The sequence below is a fragment of the Tauraco erythrolophus genome, chromosome 5 (genome assembly GCF_009769465.1).
Source record: "Tauraco erythrolophus isolate bTauEry1 chromosome 5, bTauEry1.pri, whole genome shotgun sequence".
NCBI lineage: Eukaryota > Metazoa > Chordata > Aves > Musophagiformes > Musophagidae > Tauraco > Tauraco erythrolophus.
In genome coordinates, this window is record NC_141469.1 from 70,790,114 (window position 1) to 70,814,499 (window position 24,386).

The 24,386-nt window shown below is 41.2% G+C and overlaps 1 protein-coding gene across 2 annotated transcripts in view; it reads right to left on the bottom strand.

Annotated features, from left to right (window-relative positions):
- Window positions 1-22,272, bottom strand: part of TRIM2 (tripartite motif containing 2) — a 75,275-nt gene extending 53,003 nt beyond the window's left edge. For both annotated transcript variants that reach the window (XM_086611473.1, XM_086611474.1), the window contains exons 1-2: window positions 22,150-22,272; window positions 15,933-16,020 (exon numbers count right to left, since the gene is read on the bottom strand). The gene's annotated coding sequence lies outside the window, so the exon portion shown is untranslated. The remainder of the gene's footprint in view (window positions 1-15,932; window positions 16,021-22,149) is intronic.
- Between the last annotated feature and the right edge of the window lie 2,114 nt (window positions 22,273-24,386).

Below are 24,386 nucleotides of genomic sequence, written 5' to 3' on the forward strand. Positions count from 1 at the left end.
GTCTTTCAAAAACACAGTGATATGTCTAAACATTTCTATTGTCCTTGGGTTCAGAGAAAACCTCGCTCAAGCGTTAAGTGGCAGGCAGAGGTTTACCCAGGCAGGCTCTTTATGTTGGCAAAAACACAACACTGAACTTTCACAGCAAGTAGGTAAACACGTGGCTGCATACAGCAGGTAGTCTGGCAGCACTACCAATAGTGAGGAACAATGTCAGAACAACTTGGCAGAAGGAGCTCTGTGGGTTTTAACAATGGTGGTAGGCACCGGAGCTGAACCGACCAAACAACAGTAACAAAAAGCCATCTACGGTTCCCGTGGAGAGAGAGAGCTCCAGGTGCACAGAACCCGAGCATGCCAGCTGCGACACTCCGTCCTCCTCCTCCACACCCCGTTTGACTTAGCAGTAGTCAGCTCCAGCAGTTCAAAACTTGGAAACACCCCATGGCTAAACTTTACCCAGTAAACACGTCTTTCCAGTCTTCAGCAAGGACACTGGTTTGCTGATTGCATGCCAGCGCTCCTATTTAAAGAACTGTTGTTATGGGAAAAAGCTGAAACCTTTAGACGCAGAGACGAAGCGCTCCCTGTGTCTTGTGCCTTATCTGCAGAAACTCATCAATTCCCAGTACGTGTTTCCACAGCAGAGATTCACTGCAGCCACAGTAAGATGCGGTTTTCTGACTACAAAGCCCACTGTACCCCTGAGCAGACTGTATCTCCGGATAGTCCTAGTGGCTCTTTCCCAGGGCCTACTAAGCAGTTATTTGGTTTTCCTCAAGACTCTTCCTTGAGGTACAAGGTTTTATAGCTGAACAAGCTGCAAGGAGCAGCAGTAATACAAGGCGTCCACCTTTATCCTTCATCTCCAAAAATAACTCTCCTAAGCTTTCTCTTAGACATCTCTTCCAGGTTCCCATCACGCAGTGCAGATTTGGGCTAGATGACCAAGGCTCCTACAGGAGCACTTCCAGGCTGCTCATAAACAAATGCCCAGCACTGATGGAGGTCAGACTTCTGCAAAAATCACATGCTCGGAAGACTCTCATACATATCTTCCTGTATGAATATCAGTCTTTTTAACTGACATCACAACTTATAAAAGAACAGCTAATGAAAGGGGAGGAAAGTAGAACCACTCATATGAGACAATTTTAAGACTCACAAACTGAACTGGGATACACAGCACATTCATTTCTATACTAAAATACCTCCATTTTACTTTACAGGAAAACCAGTACATTTTTAAGTACTTGAAAAGCAAATTAGGAGACAGTCCAGAAAACAATAACCATGTGAATGTAGCTGTATTTTTAAATATAAAAAGCACTGGGAAAAAACACTGGCATCAGGACAGCTAAGAACAATATTGTCTTAGATCAGCCACATTATCATTTGGATTGTGATAGCACCTGGAAATCTCTTCCAAGTGCCAGAATCCCATTGTGGTAGGCCACACAGAACAGAGATCTTGTGCAAGCACAGGTAGCCCATGTCTTAACGCCCCACACAATTCAACTATCGCCAGTTAACTGTATCTGTGACACTGAGTACCTTCCTACCCTACGAAGCAAGTTTTCATAGCCAGCCATTAATTTGGATAAGGACAATTTTCATAAAGAAAGAGGTGCAAGATAGTAGCTTATAAGAATCATAGAATGGTTTGGGTTGGAAGGGACCTCAAAGATCATCACCCTCCACTACACCGGGCTGCTCTAAGCCTCATCCAACCTGGCCTTGAACACTTCCAGGGATGGGGCATCCACAACTTCCACAAATAGCCTAAATTTTTTGCAGTCAGACAACAGGAGCAGATCTCAACATCTTCTTTCCTTTGTAAACTTTATGAACAGATATAAGGACTGCCTGACGCTTTAGAAGCAGATTCCTTGTGATGACTGTGACAAGATGTTATAACCCCCAGTTTTGAAAAGATAAAAAAGAAAGATCCAGGTAACTATAGGCCAGTCAGTCTCACCTCTGTGCCCAGCAAGATCATGGAGCAGATGCTCCTGAATACTGTGCTAAGGCACATGGAAAATAAGGAGGTGATTGGTGACAGTCAACACGGATTCATCAAGGGCAAATCGTGCCTGACAAATTTGGTGGCCTTCTACAGTGGGGTTACAGCGTTGGTGCATAAGAGAAGAGCAACTGACATCATCTATCTGGACTTTTGCAAGAATGGATTGAGAGCAGCCCTGAGGAAAAGGACTTGGGGGTGTTGGTTGATGAGAAGGTCAACATTGCAGCCCAGAAAGCCAGCCGTATCCTAGGCTGCATCAAAAGAAGCATGGCCAGCAGACTGAGGGGGTGATTCTGCCCCTCTACTCTGCTCTCATGAGATCCCACCTGGAGTACTGTGCTCGGCTCTGGGGCCCCCAACATAAGAATAACATGGAGCTGTTGGAGCAGGTCCAGAGAAGGGCCACAAAAACAGAGGGAAGGAACATGCTGAAACAGTTGGGGTTGTTCAGCCTGGAGAAACAAAGGCTCCAGGGACACCTTCTAGCAGCCTTCCAGTACCTAAACGAGGCCTATAAGAAAGCTGGAGAGAGGCTTTTTAAAGGGTATGTAGTGATAGGACAAGGGGTAATGGCTTTAAACTGAAAGAGGGTAGATTTCAATTAGCTATAAGGAAGAAATTCTTCCCTCTGAGGGTGGTAAGGCACTGGAACAGGTTGTCTGGAGAAGTTGTGGATGCCCCATGCCTGGAAGTGTTCAAGACCAGGTTGGATGAGGCTTCGAGCAACCTGGTCTAGTAGAAGGTGTCCCTGTCCATGGCGGTGGGGCTGGAACTAGATGATTTTTAAGGTCCTTTCCAACCCAGAGCATTCTATGATTCTATGTACCATGCTGTTACTGAGACAGGTTATATGTAGTAAACAACAAAAGCCATTAGAGGTGTACGTAAAGTAACGAGTTCTAGGCACTGCTGTTAAAAGTAATTGAGAAATGCTAGTGGAAAACCAGTTACAAATAGGACATACAGTCTCTGCACCTTCTCGGGTACTGAACTTCTTCTCTAACTCGGACAACAAAGTGAGGGACTGTTAGGACATATTTCCAATAACTTACATGCTTTTGGAAGCCTGATGAAACAGCAATCATTTCTGGTAGGTGGCACATGCTATACTCGGAGTTAAAATTTTATTCATAATTTATTTTTTATTCACAATTTACATCTATTGCTTTTTACTCTTCCTTTTTATTGGCCACAGATGAGAAACTTCTTTTAAGGCTACCAGTAACATGCTGGATACTCCTTCATTCTGTGAGCTGTGAAACCTGTTCCCCCAGGACGCTACATTGCTTAACATTTTACAGGCATTAGAAGGACAAATTCACAGCAGATAAATTGATTAAATATTTTAAAATACAAAGACACCACATCTACCAGATGCAGAACTGGAAGCACAAATCATTGAATATGAAAGCATTCTGGAGAGTACCATGATGTCTGACCTACTCTTATGCCCTTCTGTAGACATCCACTGTCAGCCACCATCCAAATTATAAGGCTGGGCTAGATTACTTTTGATTTGACCCAGATAAGCCTTCAGAATACTCAGTGTAGACATCACAGGAGCTGTCATAGTAGCCACTCCCTTTTGACATAGTTAATGGACATTAATGGCTCCACAGGGCTGTTTTCATCACTTTGCAGAGCCCTACCATTTAGGAATGTCAAGTGAAATGAATCCATCAGACAACTGACTTAATTCAGTACAGTTGCATAAAGAATGCCACTCAGGGCCACAGAGTACCTTTAGCACGTACACCCATTTCTAAGTCATACAAACAAGACACACAACAATGGAGACTGACTAGTCATCACCCCACACAGAGAACCCTTTCATAGCAAATAGAATACTAACCTAGCATTTCTTCCTACTTCCCCCTACCTTTTCGAGTTTACTTTATCTTTAAGAAAAAAAGAAGATTCTTCTAGTGGTATTTCCTTAAGAGCAACATTTGTCTTGTTTCTCTGCAGAGGTACTCTGTATTATTCTAAAAGCAATGCCATAGAGTTTGGGAAAATCATGCCTTGATTACTATCCTAGTTTTCCTCATTTAAAAGTTTTCCACCTTCATCAACCAAGGTCCCTCCAGAGGTTGTACACCTTCAGAGCAGGCCTTCTGCAAGAGCACATCCCAGAGGCAAAACAATGGTGGTTTTTCAGAGTAAGGGCCACCATTCAGGAGTGCAGATAAAAAAATCCATCCCAAAAGTTAAGTATAGGAAGAAGTCTTCCTGCTCTTCTACTTACTTATATTCAAGACTGTGCAATGCTTCAGCTTCTGATAACACAAACAAAAAAATCTGGACTTTGCAAGCACAGGAAATGGAATTCCTCACTTATTTTTTGCAAATTCACCTTGTTATATACAAACATTTTTGCATGCAACAGTCTAATCTGTTTTTTCTGGTTTTGTAGAAGGAAACAGTAAAAAAGCTAATTAGAACAAGGAAGCTAAGAGATGAGGGGGTTCCCTGCCTACACAGAAGCTGTAGCACAGTTCTTATAAAACAGTCCTTTGTTACAAACTGTAATCTGTTTTCTGTGTAATAAAGGATTGCACTTCTCTCCACTGAGAGATTTTAAGTAAAGGATTACATTTATGAATGAATGGAAGATTATTCATCTTTAATTAGTAATGAAGTATCTCAAAACATGTTTGTATTTCACAATCAAAATTTATTTCCAGCTAATTTAGATGCAAGGCAAAAAAATTACCAGTGCATATTTGATAAAGAGGATGAAATCTTCATGGTGCGACACTTAATTTTGCCTCTTTATTATAAAATGTTTTCTGAGCTGAGATGCAGAAAGATCAGTTTTTCCAAGACTACACAGAGTAGACTAAGTATTAGTTAATAAGTAAAAAGAAGAGTCTTTTCTTTGCAGAGGGGCCAGCAAGCCTTTCAAGCACATTGGGAAGACCACACACTAACCCATACCATAACCCATAACCCATCATAACCCATTGTCTCAGAGTAATGCTCAGGACAAAAAAAAACTCAGATGGCAGGGAATTAGGCTGTGGCTCTACCTGATTTTTGGACCCTAGGTTTCCTAACTCCAGTCCAGTTCAATTACTTGAGCTCTAAATATAAAATTAAATCTGTTTTCAAGATAACAACAACAAAAACCAGCTGCAGAAGCTTATCTTGCAGGAGTTAATCCCTGAGGGTCTACATTAACACTTCCACCAATATAGGGATTACAGGAGAGAAAGTTGTAGAAGAATATTTCATGAATACTGTTTCCTCGCTGGAAAAGGAAGAAAAAAATACTGTGCAAATGCAGAGAAACCATGGCAGTTTTTCCTCTTGAACAGGTTATGTATGCTGTAAAAGGCTTGTTCCTCAGTCCTGAGTTTTCATTCCTGGGGATCATTTTAGTTCCTGAGGAATTTGTAAGCAGCCTCTTTTACAGTATTGACAACATATAGCCGTTCTCAGAAGAACTAGCGTGGCCTTGAAGACACCTGACATCACTGAACCTGGTAGCGTCTGCTCTTCTGGAAGTCCTGTTTCTCACACAGTATGCAAGTTCTCTAATAATATAGATCATGGGCTACATATGGCTGGGGCTAAATACGGTACACATACAAAGTCTCTCCAGGGACCACTACAGAGATTAATACATTCAGTGGTACACAAAACCATAATTGTTGGGATCTTTTAAAAAGTATTTCCAAGTTCAGCAAAATCTTTTGAGTGCAATCTTTTTTCCTGTTGTTCTCAAGTGCATTTGCTCAAAGTTCCATCACTGCTTTGGAGGGTTTTTTGTTCTGCACGAGGTGTAGGAGCATCTTTGCACATTTATATTTTCATACTAGTCAGAGTTACGTAGCTCAAAATAATCCGGCCACTGTTCTTTCCTTGCTAAATCAACTCCTGAGCACTTCACAAAACACACTGGTAGATATCACATACCTTCAAGCTCACAAATACTCATGTTCTACTAAACTTTGACATAGAAGGAGGCAGGTACAGTATAAATCTTTGCAGACACTAAAACTTTCACTTTTTCTTTAAGCTGTTATACCACATATGACAATTTTTCCAAATTACAAGTTCAATGAAAGGATATCCTCAAACCCAGCATTCAACTCCCATAAAAAGAACAGAAAAAGAGGGGATTGTCACTCTCCGTTTCCAGAATTGAAATAAAAAACTAATCAAGAATAGAAGCTCATGGTAGTACAGAACAAATAGCTTTACATGACAAAAGAACAGAAAGTCACCCAGAAATAAACTGATCATACACATGTTTAGGCAGACTAATAACACTAAAACGAATAAATCCGTGCTGGATTAGGAGCAGGCAGATTGCGGAACATTCATCTCATGCATTAAAAATCTGATCAAAAGTAATTGCATCTACTCCAGTCTTTATGTCTCTTTTGCAGAGGGCCTCCACCCTGGCATAAGGACTGAAGATCACCATCCACCTAATTAATTGCTCCTAAAATGCATCCAAACCAGGTAATATTCAGAAGGTTTTGAAGTGAGAGAGAATAAATGATACTTTTACACATGAGCAAAAGTGCTGACCACAAAAAGCAGAGTTGTTCAGAGTTCTTCCAAGGGAACATTTAGGGTATATGTGATCACAGTACATTTTTAAGTCATTTGTCTTCTCCTAGTGGCAGGGCATATTCCTAAAGTTATTACAGCCTAGATTTAACACGTAACAGTAAACCACCACAGCCATTCTGGCAGCAGTTTCTTTGTAAACTATTGTAGCAGTCCAGCTATACAGGATATATTTTGATGCTTGTGTTAACAGGATCACCGTGTAATGTAAGAAGTGCCAGAATACATGCTGCTAACATTTTTCACATGTCTATGATTAGTCTCCTTCTTAATTTAGCTGTGCCTCTTTTAACCCTACTGCAACTAACTAGTAGCAAGATGGATGGAGCTAGCCAACATCTACCTGCCACACTATCTGTTCAGCAGCTCAAGAACTATATTTCAATTGCTATTTCAATTCTTCCTTTTGAATGGAATTTGCTTTTGAGCTATTGCCCTAAAGTCCAGCTGGCAAGTGGGAAGGCTGCCTGGTTGCCAGCAAACTTCTCAGCTGACTAGATCCTTGGCTGCCCCCACACAGTACATTAGAGTGACATGTTACGTCCTTTATTTCACTTTATGCTATTCCAGTTGCAAACTGCTATTCCTGTGATCAAACTAAATTACTGACTTCCAGCTAAATTCATCTTTTAAAATAAGCAATGGTCAAACCAAATATAGCCAACCACTCCAATTATTAGAAGGAATGACATGCAATGCCAAGATATATCTACAGATTCTGTGACAGAAAATGTCTAGAAAGTCTATAGTAGAAAACAAAGACAAATGTCTTTAATGTTACAATTTATACGATAAATATTTAGTTATTTAAACCACAGAAATAAAACCCAGTCTTTATAGAAATAAAGCAATTTAGAAAGTTTGATATGAAATGCCATTTTCATCTCTCCAAAGATCAACCTGAGTTTTGTTCAGTGGGAGGTGGACTTTACTGCAGTTGATCAAAAATAAAGAGGAAAAGAAAGAAATCTTGCACCATTTCTCACAAAACAGGAATTCGTCCGAATTGCATTTGCTAAGCGTTTGCAACCAAGCAGCTCTTTCCATTACAGGCACACGTCAACATAAGCACACCAAGGCACTGCCTCCAATCCGTTCATGTCACGTAACAAATACGAGAGCGGGCCCAATTCTAACAGAAGGGAGCATGTCTTAAAAAGTAACCTATCAAAAATGGAGGTATGGAGAGGTGAAGTCTATTTATGTGAATGCTAAGCCCTGTTCTTTTCCCTTCAGTATTTTAGAAACCTCCAATGATTATTTCCCTTCCAACATTTATTCCTTCAATAAATATGGACTTTGTTTCAGAGTCTTGATTTTTTAACAACTCATGTCACGCATTTCACATGGGTAGCTTTTCCCCCCCACTCCCCACTCCCCTTTCTTTTTTAACCCACAAACATCAGCAATAACATAACCACAACCTGCAGTCTCTGGAAATAGCCTATCTAATTTTGGTTGAAGGTGTCAGCCAAGTGTAAGACCTGCAATACTGGATTTCAATCTGACCGTCACGGGACTTCTTCAACATGGTCCCTGAAAGCTGACTAAAAAAAGCGAGTTCATATATATTATCCTTCAAAACATGGATAGGCAAAATTCCAGGTGAAAATTTTTAGGGCTCGAAAAATAAAAAAAAGGTATCAAAATGCTGTGTTGGAGTTTTCAACGCATTTGTAGATTTCTTGGAATTAATGGCTCTTTGTAATACAGAGTATTGCACTGTCCTTAAAACAACTATTTAAATTTGAAGAGGTATTCCCTTCTATAATGCAATTGTATTAGGGATCATTCTTTATGAACTGAATTTATTATTTGGAGCAATGTTTATGTTTGCTCCAGTGTATAAACAAATAGTTCAAACTAGGTACACTTGTATCCTCAGGCACATTTAATTTTGATGAGACAGTATGCTTGCCAACTCATCAAATCCAATTCTTTTACATTTGGCTCAAGGATTTATCCTAATCTACCCTACACTGTGCCTTTGTTTTTGTATAAATACCACATGTGTCTAGACACAATATTACATGTTTCTGCAAACTATGTATGTTTAATACTTTATGCAGATGATTAAATTTCACCTTCACTATAGTAATGCACAACACTTTGTTCGCTGCATTAGGGCACCTAAAGTTCATTTAATTCAGTTCATTTAATTCCTTAGTTTTCGTCAAAGGAATCAGGAGCATCACTGTGTTGATATAAGCTGTCCAAATCCTACTTTTGTTATGAATTAATGAAATTCCATTATCAGGCAAAGACAGGCGCAGCATGTTTTCATGATGGCTTCGAGCACCAATTATCTGGGATTTTCCAGTAAACAACCTGACCTTCAAGCTAAAAGTGGGATTGCCAGAGAAAGAATACGATCGTGGGCTGGGGAAATCCCCCAGAAGTATTGTTATCTTTGTACAGGTAGGGTCTAATTTTCCAAACACTGTGCATGCTGCTGGACATAGCAGAATTGAGACAGCAGTTGGGTGTGCTGTCAAGCCATGCACTTTTCTTGTCTCAAACCTAGGCTGAAAAACAAGATTTCGCTGAACTCATATATTCTAGTTAGTATATGGAAAATAACCTCCATGAAAAAGACGAACATTTAAGACCCAAAAACCCCCATATATATACTTCTAATTTTTATTCTGTATCTGGCATTGACATATTTGCTGTCTCCATTTACGAATTACACAAAGAAACCAAAAGATTTTTCCGAGTTGGCTAAAATAAATGTTTTCATAATTTTAGTTTTTTCCTCTTCCCAGAAACCCTATAATCAAATCTAGAATTGGTTCTGTCATAAAACCCACGTCATTTTTGTTTCTGGCCCTCAAGCAGCATGTGTTAGTGGTGTTCCTTGAAGCAACAAAGAAGTTCTGTTTAGCTTTCTTCTCCCTGAGGAAAGCCATGATGTAGTAAAGGTGTATCAAAGCCATTTCTCATGAAAAAGGATTAAACTTATAAGACTGAAATGAGCCCTGAATGAAGAAAACCCCAAGCTGTTCTTTATAGACAAACCGTGGGAACTGCAGGTCCAGATCAGACCAGGGAGTTTCTTCACAACTCATGTTTGTCAAATGCTTTGCTGAAATGTTTGAGGAAACCTTTCGTTTATGGTAAGTAGTTTTGGATGAAGGCCAAAGCACAGGAGCTTTATTTCATTTTGTCAGCAGCCAACAGAATGATTGCCCCCCAAAAAAACTTCTCTGGAAACAAGGACTAACCTCCTCTCTCTGCTAGCTCTATTTTCTATCAGGACAATGTAGTCCCAAGACCAGATATGGTAGCTTCCTGGTACCTTCTCTCTATAACCACTCCAGGCTTCAGATATCATGAGTCCATCTTCCAGAAGATTATGAGACTAGCTTTAAAATAAACAAGTTTATACAGATTTTAACAAACTAAACCTTTTAATGTGCTTTTCAAAGCCCTACAGTTTATCTTCCCAAGTTTATTAAAAATACTCACATTGTCCAGAAGCTCTCATTAATATCGCTAGTTAATTTAATTTCAGTTCTCACTCAAGCAGCAATGTGAAATTTTAAGGGAAAAAAAAAAAACTTCTGATCATTAAATCACAATAGTTAGCCACAGAACTGTTATCCAGGTAATAAATCCATTGCCCTCAAAGACCAAAAATCCAAGGCTGGAACAAAAAGCAACTTTTCTTATGCCACATCCTTATCTAAACACATTTATTTAGTCATTGTACGTTCACCACAAGTTTCTTATTTGTCCCCATTTAAATGAACATTTATGTAATTGTTTTGGCCTAAAGAACGTTTGAGTTCAGGGTGATCTTTGTCTCATTCTTGGTATATTACCTGGTACATGATCATTATAATCCCTTGTTTTTACTTAAACCTATCAATCTGCTAAACCGCATTTTGAAAACAGTGAAATAAACTAAAAGAGGGGAATTGAACCTATGTAAGTAACCTACAGAGAGCTACACACCAGGTAATGGCTCAAGTTACTCCTCACAAAAGCACGACAACAGAATACGGCAACATTAATGCCAGCTGCCAACTTCAGAAAACTGAACACCTGTGAAAAGTAAACTCTCTCTCCTAATTAGACCTTGTCCTCTCAGATTTACAGAGTCGTTATTTTGCTTTGAATAAACATCACTATTTGTTTCCTAGGCAAACTCCTTGGCTCTGTTTCAATTATTTCTCTTCAATATTAAAGAGCAGGAAACATTTGTTTTCCCTTGTCACATCCTGTCCTGTTTACACAGCATCACACAATCCCCTTTGAAACGCCTGCTCTTACGGCAAGCCTGACACACACAGTTCAATCAAAACATTTGCTATTGTCTTTTGCCAACTACAAACCAATTTCTGCACAACCACTGAAAAGGTTTAAAGGTTTGGACAGCCATCTAAAGCCGAGCTAGCACGACCGTCAAAGAAAAGTGGTGTCAAACTGCTCGGCTTCCCTGCTAATGCTCTGACCTAAAGGAGAGAAAGAAGGACAAAGCGATTCACTCATTCCCACAGCAGAGCTCCTGGCAAGAGCTGCCTCGCTGTAAAACCACTGCTCTCACAAAACGCTCAAAAGCAGAAAAAGCACGCGGACAGTTAGAGACAAGCGTGAAAGCGTAACTTACGTTATTTAGAAAGACACTGCAAAGGACTGCTGCGGTTTCTTCGTTATCTTACACTGCTGTTGGCGGAGCAGAAAACCAAAAAAGTTCACCTAAACAAATCTCTCCTTTTAATTCTCTGTCTTGCAGTTCATTTACTCTGTAGTCTCTCAGCCTGAAGAGATCCGACAGTCAAAAGTTTATCCCCTTGTATTTCCGAATGATATGGCCGACTTTCCTTGGACACATACCAATGATGCAGTAAAAATAGACAAAAGGGGGGGGAGGGCAGAAGCAATCTAGCTTGAGCCTGAATCTTCTTAACTCAGTGTTTTCTGTAAAAGCTGCTCTTATGTCAGAAGCTCCCATCCCTATACTAACTTGCAGAGTACGGAGTCATCCGTCTGGTTTTCATAAACTGCAAATTACAGGCGAACCAGGGAATATATACAGTCCGGGTTCAGCAGAACTCCCCAAGCACCAGCCTTACAAGTAACCTGAAGTACAAAGACTTTGAAAATAAACAGCCAGCCCCATGCGGGGACGTCTCCCGCCTGCAGATGACTGACTGCTCCCCCAGGCAGCCCCCAGCAGCCCAGAGCACCACACACCACTCAGGAAGGTGGCAGCCGGGTCCCCCACCATGGGAACAAACCAACCTTGCAGCCCTCCCTCTCTGGAAGTGGGGGCGGAATCCAGGGCATTACTTGAAATAGGTCAACGGTTTAGCAAGTCGTTTAGAACAACCTGGTTTTTATAAACAGGGAAGTGAATGCTAATCCACTTACATCCTTCCAGGTGGGAAGCAAATCTATTGTGTTGGGAAGTTCTGTTTTGGTTTGGTGGATTTTTTTTCTCTAATAAAGCAACTCTTAGAGTCAGTGGACAGTTGCTTGACAGAGAACCCTAGGGGTTCCGATCCATTACTTACAAGAATGAACATTCTACCAAAAGTATCACAAGCAAAATTTTTAAAAGCACCCTGTGAAAGTCCATAACTTGAAGCTCCTAAATCACTTTTGTTGCCTATTTTCGGCTATTTAAAGGTGTACTGCCCTGATTAAATTCAGGTACCAGACACCTGAGAGGTCATCTATATTTTTGGATACCTCAAAGCTTTTGAGTCAGTACTGAAGAACGTTGTTTTCCCAATAAAAAATTGGGAAATCAATTTTATGGTGGATAAAAAAGTTTTGCCATTGCTTAAAACTAAAGGTGGTGTTATCTGCATGTTCTTTTACTTTTAAATACCAAGTTTTATACAGTCTTTAGTTTTGCCAGAGGAGTTTTGCAAGCTTTTCTACTGGGAATAATCTTACTCTATTCGAACAGTGAGAATCTGTAAACGAGGCAGCTTTCACTAAAGCATGGGTGAATCAGTACAGTGAGTCACTAACAAAATAAAAACACCATTGTAAACACTCTGCCTCAAAGTCCTGAGCCTTGTCACTGGCTCAGTTTTGCATCTTTGCACGGTTAGGACTGTGCTGATTGTCTACTCATCTTGTACCAGGATCCAGGATTGACATGACTGGAGTGTTAATGTCAAAAGCAGTTGAATTATTAAAAAAAAAAAAAAAAAAAAAATCAAGATTCTCTTATCAGTAGAAGCAAAGGAGAAAATTATGAAGACATTTTCTTTGTGTGTATTTTTGCCTGTGCTGTCAAAATTCCTTCCAACAGTTGTATAAGCCATTGAATAACTTCAGTCACATCAGGTAGAATGCCAGAGATCTCAAAGGTATTGTTATTCCTACAGCTTTTGTGAAAACAGGCAGCCCTTCAGATGAGTGAAACACAATCCAGTGAGCCAATGTAAAAGGCTACACATGAGCTCAGTTTTATTATTAGGCGCCAGAGCACTCCACACAAACAAGAGGTACATGAGAACAGATTTCACGTGCCCTACTGCTTCGCTGCTACCACAGTGGTGCATCTTTGGCCTGCATTCTAGCGTTTTTCCTCTCTTCTGTGCTGTTCTCCCATCAAGGCAGTAAGCAGTGAAACACATGAAATGCGCAGACGTCAGCTGAAGCAAATAATACTATTTTTTGAAACAGCAGCAAACAAGTTTTGTTAACAGCTGAGTTATTCTTCTCCCACTTAGTAAACAAGTGGGGTGAACTGACTACATCTTGTTTTTATCAGAACTGATGTTTTCCATAAATCAAAGGACTTGATCCTGGTAAAGCAGACTTCCAGGTTTGGGGTCAGAAATTATTTCATGGGGTACAGCAGAGTAGCCCTTGTGTGGTTTTCTGGACGTATAGTCTCTCTTCCCCGCTGTACTACCACAGTATAGGACAAGTTGAATGACTGTTATCTTTGAAATAAGAACTCTTTTTTTTGGTGAGACATAGCATTAAAGTAGAGAGTAGGTGGAAATAACCACTTTCAGTTTGTGATGTTCATGCTGACCGAATGTTTTTTCCTCCTGAGGAGCAAATGCATTAATTCACACTGATCTCTCAGGTACTCTTCAATATATCTGTTCTCTTAAAAAAAACCCAGTCCATTTACATCAAAGGCTGCTTTCACAAATAACAACTCTGGAAGAAAACTTCAAGAACGTTCAAGATGCAAAAATAGAAGATTGATTTTAAATGATCTTTCATTTTACAGGCTCCAGGGGTCATCTTATTCACCCTCTTTTTCTCCCTTCTTTTCAGTTCTTCATTTCCTCTTTCCTATCACCCATGTGGGGTATCAGCATCCTACTGTCCATAGATAGCTCCTACCTCCAGGTAGGCTAGCTATGTGTCCCCTCAATGTTGCCTGGATATTACTAAGACATCGTTTGATGCCCACTTTCTCACACTCTGTCTTCACGAACTTTGAGGCAGTCAAGCACGATGTTCCTATCTAGCACAGGGATATTTTGTTAGTTTTCTGGAGAAATGGAGATGGAAGATATTCATCAGTTTGACGGTGAGAGAAAATTTACTGTAGAAAGCGTCGTACAGGAAAGACTGCAACAAAGAACAGATCACATGGGGAATACAATCTGCTAGAAGTAATTTGTCTTCTCAGAAAAATGGCAGCATCTATTTAGAATGTTTTCAAATGCCAGCTACAAAACAACCCTGTTATTTTCCATGTAAGTAGAAAACAACCTTGATTTTTCACTGAGATCAACTATGTTAGCAATGTTAGTAAGAAAAAAGTGGAGTAGGATACAGCTTAGATATTGATTGTACTGATTATATGCAGCTTTCAATATAGATTCTTGAAAGGTTTTTTTAAACCTCATTGCATATTCATTAAACTAAGTGAAAAGTACTCCTCCTTAGTCAGTGACAGACAGGTTGTGATGCACAGTAGGTGGCAGAATATGTATCTGTCTTGGCCTGGATTCTGCTCCCATCTAAAGCAGTGTGGTTGTATTTGGATTGCTGAATTGCAAAGGTATAGATGAAAACGTTTCCCATCCTGTTCTTTTGCAGTTTAAATTCCGAGAAAATGAAAGGCAAAAGGTCTGGGTTTGGTGGAGGATGCACCTTGCTGTTTAATTTGAAATTAATCTGTGTTAATTAATCTGTGAAATTGCCTGAATTATAAAAGCTCAGGATAGCAGATTAACAAGCCAGGGATGCACCACAGCTATATGTTCACCTTCAATTTGAGCAGTAGACTACTTGGTGTAGAACTTGAAAGATGTTTATGTAGATTCCTAGTCAGTCATATTAAGTCCTAGATGAATCTTCTGATGCAAACAAGCTTGCAGGCTTTGTACAGACTGAAAAACCACAAGTCTGATAAACTGAGACAAATCTACTTCTGGAGGAGTTCAAGGCGAAGCTTCACTTCACTTACTGTTGATAAACTAAAATAATGTAGATTTTGGCATGGACAATAACATATTTTTTTAAAGACAAATTAGCTGCGATATTATAAATCATTTTACCATCAGCATTTTAAAGCCAGCACATGGAATATCTTGGATCTGGGTTCCGATGCTAAGCTTGTATTCAGTTTGGTCTGGCTTCACTTACTACGTATTTTATTTTAGTACTTCGGCTTGGTGCCCAGTGACTTGAGTTTGGCAAAAGTCTGTCCTGCTCCAGAATGGCACAAAATTGTCAGCTGATCATCCAAAGAGATAATATAGTGTGATAATCCCTTGCAGCCTGCTCCTACTGTTAGATGAGGATTGGGCTGTTCTAGTGCTTTTGGTATTTTGCTTTGTAATGTATGTATTTTGCTTTATAAGGTATCCCTTCTTTTCCACAGAAAGAAAACACGCAGCTCAGACAAAAACATAATGCCTTATAACCTTGGTGTCATCATTGGAGAAGCCCCATGGCTGCTGCTGTTTTCATTACAGCCTGCAGTAGCCTCTGGCTGTTCCCAGAAAAGAAGGAGAATAAGCACAGCACTAAGCCACTTTTTCCCATCGACTCTCACTAACATCTGTGGCTGCAGGCATCTGGGCTTGCCTGGGGCACATGATCTCATTCTGAGCACTTTGGTGACGGAGACTTGCAGCCTTTTCCCTTCTGAGTGAGCTGGAATGGTGGTCCCTTTTCACACCCTGAAGCCCAAAGTGCAGGAGTTAATGGCTGGATACTTCACATTCTGTTAAGTATAAAGCCAGCAAACACCATGCAATGCATATGTCCCAGTGGTTTTCATCAGGGAACATCAAATATTGGAAGGATGTAATTTCAAAAGACAAACATTAGACTGTTTTCAAAAAGGCTCCCTTTCCGCCTCTGGCTGTACACTCCCACATCTTACCTTGCACTGAGGTGCCGGTTGGACTCCCAGTGAACAGATACAGTTCATCGCCTGACAGAAAACTGACCCCTCAGAATGCATCCATTTTCTGCAAGGTGAGTGAGGAGAATTAGCTCACAGGGGTCTGCTGAGTGCTGCAGCTGACACAGACGTGGGGCATTATGGACCGGAGCAGGGGAAGAAAGAAGACTGCAAGCCAAATGCTCAAGCTGCTTACGAAAATATACCGTGAAACAGCAGGTAAGCCCCACGCTCCCCCTGACTGTAATCTTACTTCAAACTCTAAGTCACACTTCTGTGGCAGCCATGACCCTTCAACATGGGCATGTGCTCAGTTTGTGCCAGGCTCACGCTTCTGCTCCATACTGCCCTGAATCGTAGCTTGCTCCTCGCAGAAACTAACCCTCAGCCCTGGCTGCTATGAAATCCTAATGCCTCAGTATTACTGTTTTTCACAAACTTTCATTCACACAAGCAAGCTTTCTTTCAAAAGCAAGTATCCAGGAAACACTGATGTAATACATTTTCATATGGCTGCATTCATGAAAAGTTCTGAACCAAAAGTAATGTGTCCAATCCCTTTTTGTTTGAAAACACTGTTCATCCAAGAATCAGAAACGTTACCATGTGACCGGTAACACAAAGAAATGAGCACATGAAGAATCACAGCAAACAGTTCAAAAGCAGCTCTGGGCCTGAAGTTGGTTCACAAGATACATGTTGAATACTGGACGCTTTGTTTGCCAAGAGAAATAGAAAGGGCTACATTTCTAAAAAATACACCATGCTTATAAATTTCTTGACTTAGTCTTTCTCTGACCTTGCCTGGAGCTATCTACTCGTACAGCATACAAAGGGCTAGTACGTGCCTGGTATACCCTGGACCAGTCCTACTTCCCTGCCTCCAAGTACAATGAGAAAGAGGAAAAAGAAGGTACGTTGAGACCTTTGCACTGAAGAACCTGAGACTCTAGGGGAGAAGAAACAGCCTCCTGTTTCTCAGACTGCAAACACTGGGCTGTAGTGAGGTAGACTGAGAGTAGGAGGAGAATACGGCAAAGAAGGAAGGGCTCTGGGGAAGCCTTTAAGGACTGTGAGGCAGGGAGAACAAGCATCTTAGATGGTATGGAGGAGCACAAAGGTTCAGAAGGATGGGATCTGGGAGGCCTGGGAAAAAAATGTAGCTCTAGGATGGGAGAAGAGGAGTTGTGGCAGAAAGATAAGAGGCTATGAACTATATGGTTGAGGTGGGGAGGGGGGCATGAACCACAGGGAGGAGCTAGATGCTCTCTACACTGGCATGAGCTGGAGACTAGGTCTAAGGATTAGGGGCCTCGGGTTAGGTGACACTAAAAGCCAAAGTGAAAGGCTGAGGGGCTTGAGGCTGTGCAGGACTTTGGGGCAGGTGGGAACACAAGATACATCTACCGTGAATATCCTAATCTATTTACCTGCACACATATACAAGAATACTGCCTCTGCTCTTTCTACCCACCTGATCATCTCTTCCCACTCCTGTATCCTCTTTTTTGCAGTCAGAGCCACAGTAGCCCTGGCTCACATTTTCCCATCTGTGTTTTGAAGTGTGACAGCATAGCATTTTCCATAGCCACTGCAAAGCCAGGAAATGTTTTGATTTAGCTCTGGGTCCCAAAGTGTATATGAATGTCGAGCACAGATTTCAAAGTGATAGAGGAGAGTGGATATCAGGAGAAAATATGGGGAAAATGGAGAGAAGGAGGCAGATTTCTTTAGACAGCTGGTCTCATGAAGGCAATGTCTGAAAACTGTAATATGATGGAAGTTCAGCCATTGCAGTGCTGGAGTTGTTATTTGCCTCGTCAAATACCTATCAACTTGCTCTTACACATTCAAAAACTAATTGAAAAGAAGGCCAAAGGTACTGCTCTAAAATTAAGCACTCCAGTCAGAAGCAGAAATTAAATCATACACACGAGAAGATTGTAATTCTCACAGTCCCATTTCAGCCCTTAAGTAACCAGTCCCCCTATTGCCATTAGTGGGAGTTTCGCCAGAGTAAGACCTGCAGAATTCCATGCCAGGATATTACTATAACAAACATTAACATCTGATGGTTAGAGTACATTAGGGAGTTATACTATACCTTAGGGAGTATTAGGTAAAGAGTCCACTAAAGATGCTGTGTAAGGAGAAAGATGTCAGGAAGAAAGCGAGCCCCAGTGTGATTTGATTTCATGAGGGAAACTGCAATGCAATCCCTGAGTCTTAACGGGCACTATGCTGCTTAGTTTCACATGCTGTGAACCAGCAGTGATAAGAGGAAAAGGCCAACGACAGCCGTGATAATTTTTTTAGACAGCAACAATCAGGACAGAACACAGCAAGCCACCTACTCAATTAGGGACATTTTATGCTACGAGCTTAAATTGCTGCTTTCTTAGACCTTTGGCCCAGCTACACAGGCAAAAAGGAAGGAAACTGGGATATTTAAAAGTGCCTTCGTGGATGAAAGAGCAGTGGCATCTATAATATTTCCTGCCTACTTGAGCACATACTGGGATACAATTTGCTTTCTGAGCCCAAGAGAGGTGAGCTAGAGCAAGGAATCTGGGTGGGCCATCTGGAGGCTGCAGTTAATTTTATACCAGTCCTGTATGTACCCTAAAAGCAGGCAGTTCGCAAGACTGTGCCTTTTACACACTATCAAAACAAAGCAGCAATGCAGAGAACCTGTTCTGTAAGCCAGTGATTCCAGTAAGAAGAAAGCTTAGGGCTTGCCTGTGGAGTCCAAGAGAACATCTTCCCAGCACAGGAAGAGAGCACAGCCAGCACAAGTATCTGTATGCCACTCATGCTTGTTTCTTTCAGCATTGCTGGCCAGCTGGGAGGCCAGGCCCATCAGACTGGAGGGAAAGAAGTCAAAGAAACCAGTGGACTCTGGTAGACAGTGATTTAAGGCAGCACAGACCTGAAGGCCACTTAGCCATGGCAATTCAGTCTCTGCCATAGGCGAGGAAAGTAGGAAGTGATCCCTTGTCTTTCTGTCCTGACCTGTGTTTTCTATTATATTTCAGACAGGCCACCCTACAGAACTGGCCCTGTGGCATATTCCTGGTTGAGAAACTTTCTCTATTCTCCTGGGGTAAATTTTGCACATATAACCTGTCCTGCAATCCTTGGCTTTCCTAAGTGTGGTGCTTTCTCTGAGTAACACTACCAAAATAAAATGCCCACATTAGAAGAAGAAAAATCTGCTGCTTTTTCTTTTTTAGGCATGCTTAGTTAGCATTTTTCATTTTTTTAGAACCAACCAGTGTGTTCCTTACCTAGAAAAGGATCTAATACCCAGGAAAATGGATCTGAAATAAAAAGCACAATGAAAGATTTTAAAAGCTTTCAGAAGTATGGGTGAAAGTTGAGGATATTAGCATGGAGAACCCCATGTCAACCCCAAATTAATACCTTCTATGAACTGCTGAATAACTGAACAATAGCTGTATTGCAAACGTGTCTGCAGAGTAGAGACTCGGCCATAGGAAAATGTTGGCAAGTGATCCCACAGTCAACACAGAGTGCACCTACGGAGCCAGGGGAAGAAAATGAATTGCAGTAAAAACACAGCCCTGGGAAGAGGATCTTAGTTCTATTTCCAGCTTTCTTGCAGATTTCATTTCCCTCTTTTGTAGATTGAGGACGATATACTTATCTGCTTCCCAGGCTATCTGAAAGCTCAGTTAGTGAGTACTAGTATTGTTTTCACAAACTGCCTACCATCTCAGAAGCAGAAAGAACAATTATAGAATATGCAATTCAGAGTAGTCAGGTGTTTTTTAACGAAGGATGTTGATTCAGCACCCTGTTTTAGCAAGCCCTATGAATACATCTTGAAAATCATCTCTCTGGGAGGAAGACAAATCCATTTTAATCTTCTGCCTGTTTACCCTGAAGTAAATCAAACAGGCACAGTCTGCCCCTACAGAGCAAGCCATGTTGTGCTGAGCTCGTGATGCACAAGGGAGTTCTTTCTTTAGTCATGAGAGAGGCAATGTGGGAAGCATATTGATTATTCCTAACTATGTACTACCAGAGCACAGCAAAAACTCCTAGGTATGTATTTATGTCTGATGTGTATCTCACGTCTTTCATTGTTACTTAAGTACTGAGATCCTACTTTCTTAATCTATAGACAAAAAAAAAATTTCACGTTCATCTTTACTAATCAAGGCTTAGTATCTATCTGCTACTTAGAGAGAGTGACTGAAAACCTCTGGCTTGTGTTCACAGCCTGGCACCGAAGCAGCTTACTGCTCTAATTAGCTTTAGTTCATACACTACCATGCATGCACTGTATTGCTACAGAGGAGGCTCAGTCTCAGAGCTGAGCAACTGTGAGCATCAAGACCCATCTACTTAAAATGTACTAAGTACAACAGCTGCCCATAATTTGACCAGTTTTATTTGAAAGTTTCTGTCCAACTGTCTCTTAGCCACTGCTTCCCACAGATAATATTGCTCAACTGGCCCCCTGCAATTCAAGACTCCTTGAATGATTCAGTCCTTAAAAGCAATATAGATGAGTAGGAGAGTTGAGCCAAAGGTCTCCAGACTGCATCGGGGCTGTCTGCAGAAGCTGTGCACAGCCCCACAACACAAGCAGCATGGCAGAGACAAGGGCACAACCCCCAGGGCATCCCTCTATTGGGTGCATCCATAGAGGGCAAGTTAGACAAGTCGAAAAGAACATGCATCAGGCCTCACTTCAGATTTGTTTTTATATTTTTGGCATGACTCAAGGCTAAGAAAGACTTGATTGAAACTTAGAAGGTTATTTCTGTGATTTTAAAACAAGGCATAATGAACGCACTTATTCACAGTGATGGCTTCTTTTTTTCCCTCAGGTATCTTGAACTCAAAGCCTGAGCTGAATTTTCTGGAGATCCTGGCACTTCTGGTTCAGGAGAGAGCTGAAGAAGTACCCTGGAGAAAGGACTATCCTGGCAAAGTCGAAGTGCTGTCATAGTGCCATATGGGACATTTCCAGCCATGCCAAAAGAAAGAAGAACTAAAAAGATTGCTACAGCCTACTCTACTTGAGGCTTCCCACCCAGTTTTGAGCTCAAAGCAGTTTGGATAAGCAACCAAATCATAAGGTATTTCTGTTAGCCAATCTGAACTCTGTGAGGTGCACACAGCCACCCCTAGAAATTGCAATTTGCATTGTGCAATAGGATTTTGTAAAATGAATGAAAGGAAGAAAAAGAAATAATATAGTACAGTGACCTCCGTAATAGACTGTTGAGTGATGACACTTATTTTGCTCTATGGTAATGGCAAACTCACTTAATTTGTCATTTCTTTATTTTCTTCATTTATAAAATAAGATCTATAGATGAGCTCCTCAGCTACCACATGAAATCTAGACACAGACTTGCCAAAACTTCTAGGGCAGACTAGTTCTGAGATTCTGCATGGTGTCCAGCTCTGACAGGGACATTAAGATTTTCTTTGCTAGTGTAAAGAGTAAAAGACAAAGTCTGAAAAGTCCATCAATATTTGCAATGCAGGTTTAAGTTGAAAAACACTATCCAAATATGAAATATTTTATTAAAAATTCTGAACATTAGAAAGGACATATTAAAGACACAAAAAGTCAAGCTCATTCGATCTCTGCAGTCTTTGCTCTGTGGAGCTGTGAATATTTCCTAATAGCAGTCAGCAAAGAGGACTGAAATCTCTGAACATGACTTTGCTTGTTCAGCTTGTTCAGTACAAATGCTAGGTGTATACTTTAGAATATGGCAGCACCTATCAGTGTTTTTGGGAGCATTCATTTTATAGTATCCCATTTCTTGCCCTTTCCCACTTTTCTGAATAATGCTTCTTACGACCTTGCAAAACCACTGCTGAAACACGACTGGATGATGAAACACTGGAAATGCAGCTAAAAATGAGAACTAGATGCAGATTAATTAAAGTCTTATAAAAAAATAACCTGGCAAGTTTAAATAGGTTGTGTCCCTATTAACTTCTTCCCTCTTGCCTCCCAGGAAGGTCTCATTTGAGATTGAAATAGCGTGGTCCTTGTCGTCATGACGCTGCATATAAAGTAGCTGCTCTTTTACTTCAGACAGAGGAAAATAATAGCTGCCTCTGAATGACAGCGCCTACCTGCCTTGCTAAAACATGCCCTTAGTCTTATATGAGAAAAGCCACAACGAGACAGAAGGCTACTTACTAGTGTTCCATAGAGTCCACGCAGGAGTATGGGAGACAGAAATTCGCTCTGCCTCTGATCAGAAGATTTAGCTCCCTGCAGCATTCAGACGGTTGGTCCCATTATGGCCATCAGGCGGCTGAGTTAAAGGGTGGCCTTGCACAAACATAAACAGCTTGTCAGCACAAGCCAAAGAGGCGGGCCGGCCCTGCCAGCCACAGTGCGAGCCAATGATTAGCTTCTCCGCGTTGTTCTGGGTGTTCAAGATATTGTGTTTCATTCTGAAGTAGGGGAACAAGAGGGACTGACTGGGAAGGGCGAGTGCTTGATGGTTTACTGCTAGGCAGTAAAGTGCTTAAGGCAGAAAGGAAGAAAATCTCTAAGTCACTTCAGGAAAAGCACATATTTGCTGCGTATTCATACAAATGCTTTTAGAAAGGCCAGAGGCATCCCCAATGCATTGTTCCTTTCAGGTCAATCAATCAATCAAACAAACAAACAAAAAACCTGTGAATTCAGTTTAGCCCATATTCACTGTAAAGAAGTTTCACTTGCAAAGTCTCTGATTTTTCTTCTCTCCACCCTTTTTCACATTCTCATCCTTCCTAACAGACTTTGTTTGCTGACATTGGGCTTTCTCACTGCTCAGTCACGAATGTCTTATCCTGACCTTTTTGACCTGACCCCCCAACCTTCACTGATCCTCCTGTGATTGCTTCTCTTCACCTCCATATTAACCACTTGTTCTTCTGGTCCTGATCTCCCCAAAGGAGCATGGTCACAACAGGGGCACCTTAGGGTAAGGTTCTGAGACAACCAAGCTGATCTAGCAACTTCCTGCTGTCAGAAGTTGAGTCTCCCCTCTCTTCAGCACCACACCGTGCCCCCATCTGTCCCACCCCCTGTCATTTCACGGAAAGTTAATGTAGCACAGAAGCAAATATTTCTCTGTCACTTTAGTGATCTTAACATAAGAGACAGAGGAGGTATTGCATGGAGTGAATACTCTCTGAAATTTAAACACATCCTGATCTTGCCTCAGCCATCTATGATCCCACCTGTCTCCCCAAGTTCCTCTCTCCTTTGTTGTTTGAATTGTTCCTAGTTAATTGAACACCCTGCTTACAGCTGCTGATCCCATTTCATCCCAGCTCTGTCCTACTTTCTTATGCTGCTAGTTTGGCTGTGAGGTCTGTCTGCCACCAAAATCAGTCTCATCAAGTCTCTTACAATAATTCCTTGCATAAATATCATGCTTTGTACTTCAGCCTCAGCCTCAGCCTCTTTGAGCTCTTTTCTGCTTTGGAAATAATTAAAATTCTCCTTAAAAACCATGCCATCTTTTTGGCTTTCACTGGTTTTTCTCTGACCTTTCTGATTAATTCTTCTCTCAGCATCTATCTCCTCCTCTCTCACACTCCCAAGGCACCCTACTTCTTGTTATATTCTATCCAGCTTTTACTATTTGCTTGCGCAGGCTTCTGTACCACTTTTACGTCAATGATGTATAAGCATGCACTTCTATTTTGCAGCTTTCTGTTTTTCTCTGGTCCCATGTTTTACCCTGTGTTTTCGGCATATGGTATTAAATGCTTTGACAGCTCTTAATTTTAAGATCTCTTCCTGGGGACAAATTAAAACAGTCCGATCACACTCCATTAATTACTGTATAGTCTTGGCACAAGTCATTTCCCGCCCCCTCTGCTTTGGTAAAGGAGCTGAGCCCCCTGCAGAAGCAGATGCTGAAGTTAGCACCTCGTTCAGACGGGCAGGCATATCGCAGCTCTCGGGGTCCTGCTGACAGGCTGCGCGTGAGTTCTGGCACATATCGCTGCATCACAATGCGCGGGGGTCACGTCTGCAGTTGTTCTTCACAGTGAGGCACATTCTGCAATGATATCTGAGATTCTGGGGCAATCATGTTGGCTCCAGCAGCTGCCACCCAAGTACATAACCTACACTGCATATACTTTTATCCAGATTTCCAGCTTAGCTAACCCCGTGCTATTCACATTAACATTATTTTACCAGAGCTCTCTTCTTCTAGTATTTTTAACATGTACATTTCTGCTTAGATCCACTGCATGATCACAGTATTTGATTACTTTAATTATTTGATTACTGAGCCTGGATCTTATTCCCAATGCACCTACATTGTTCTCCACAGAAAATTTAGCAACTGAGATCATCTTTTGTTCCATACCCCAGCCACACTGCCTACATCCCCATGAAAGCCGTGCTTTCTTGTCCTGAGCTTC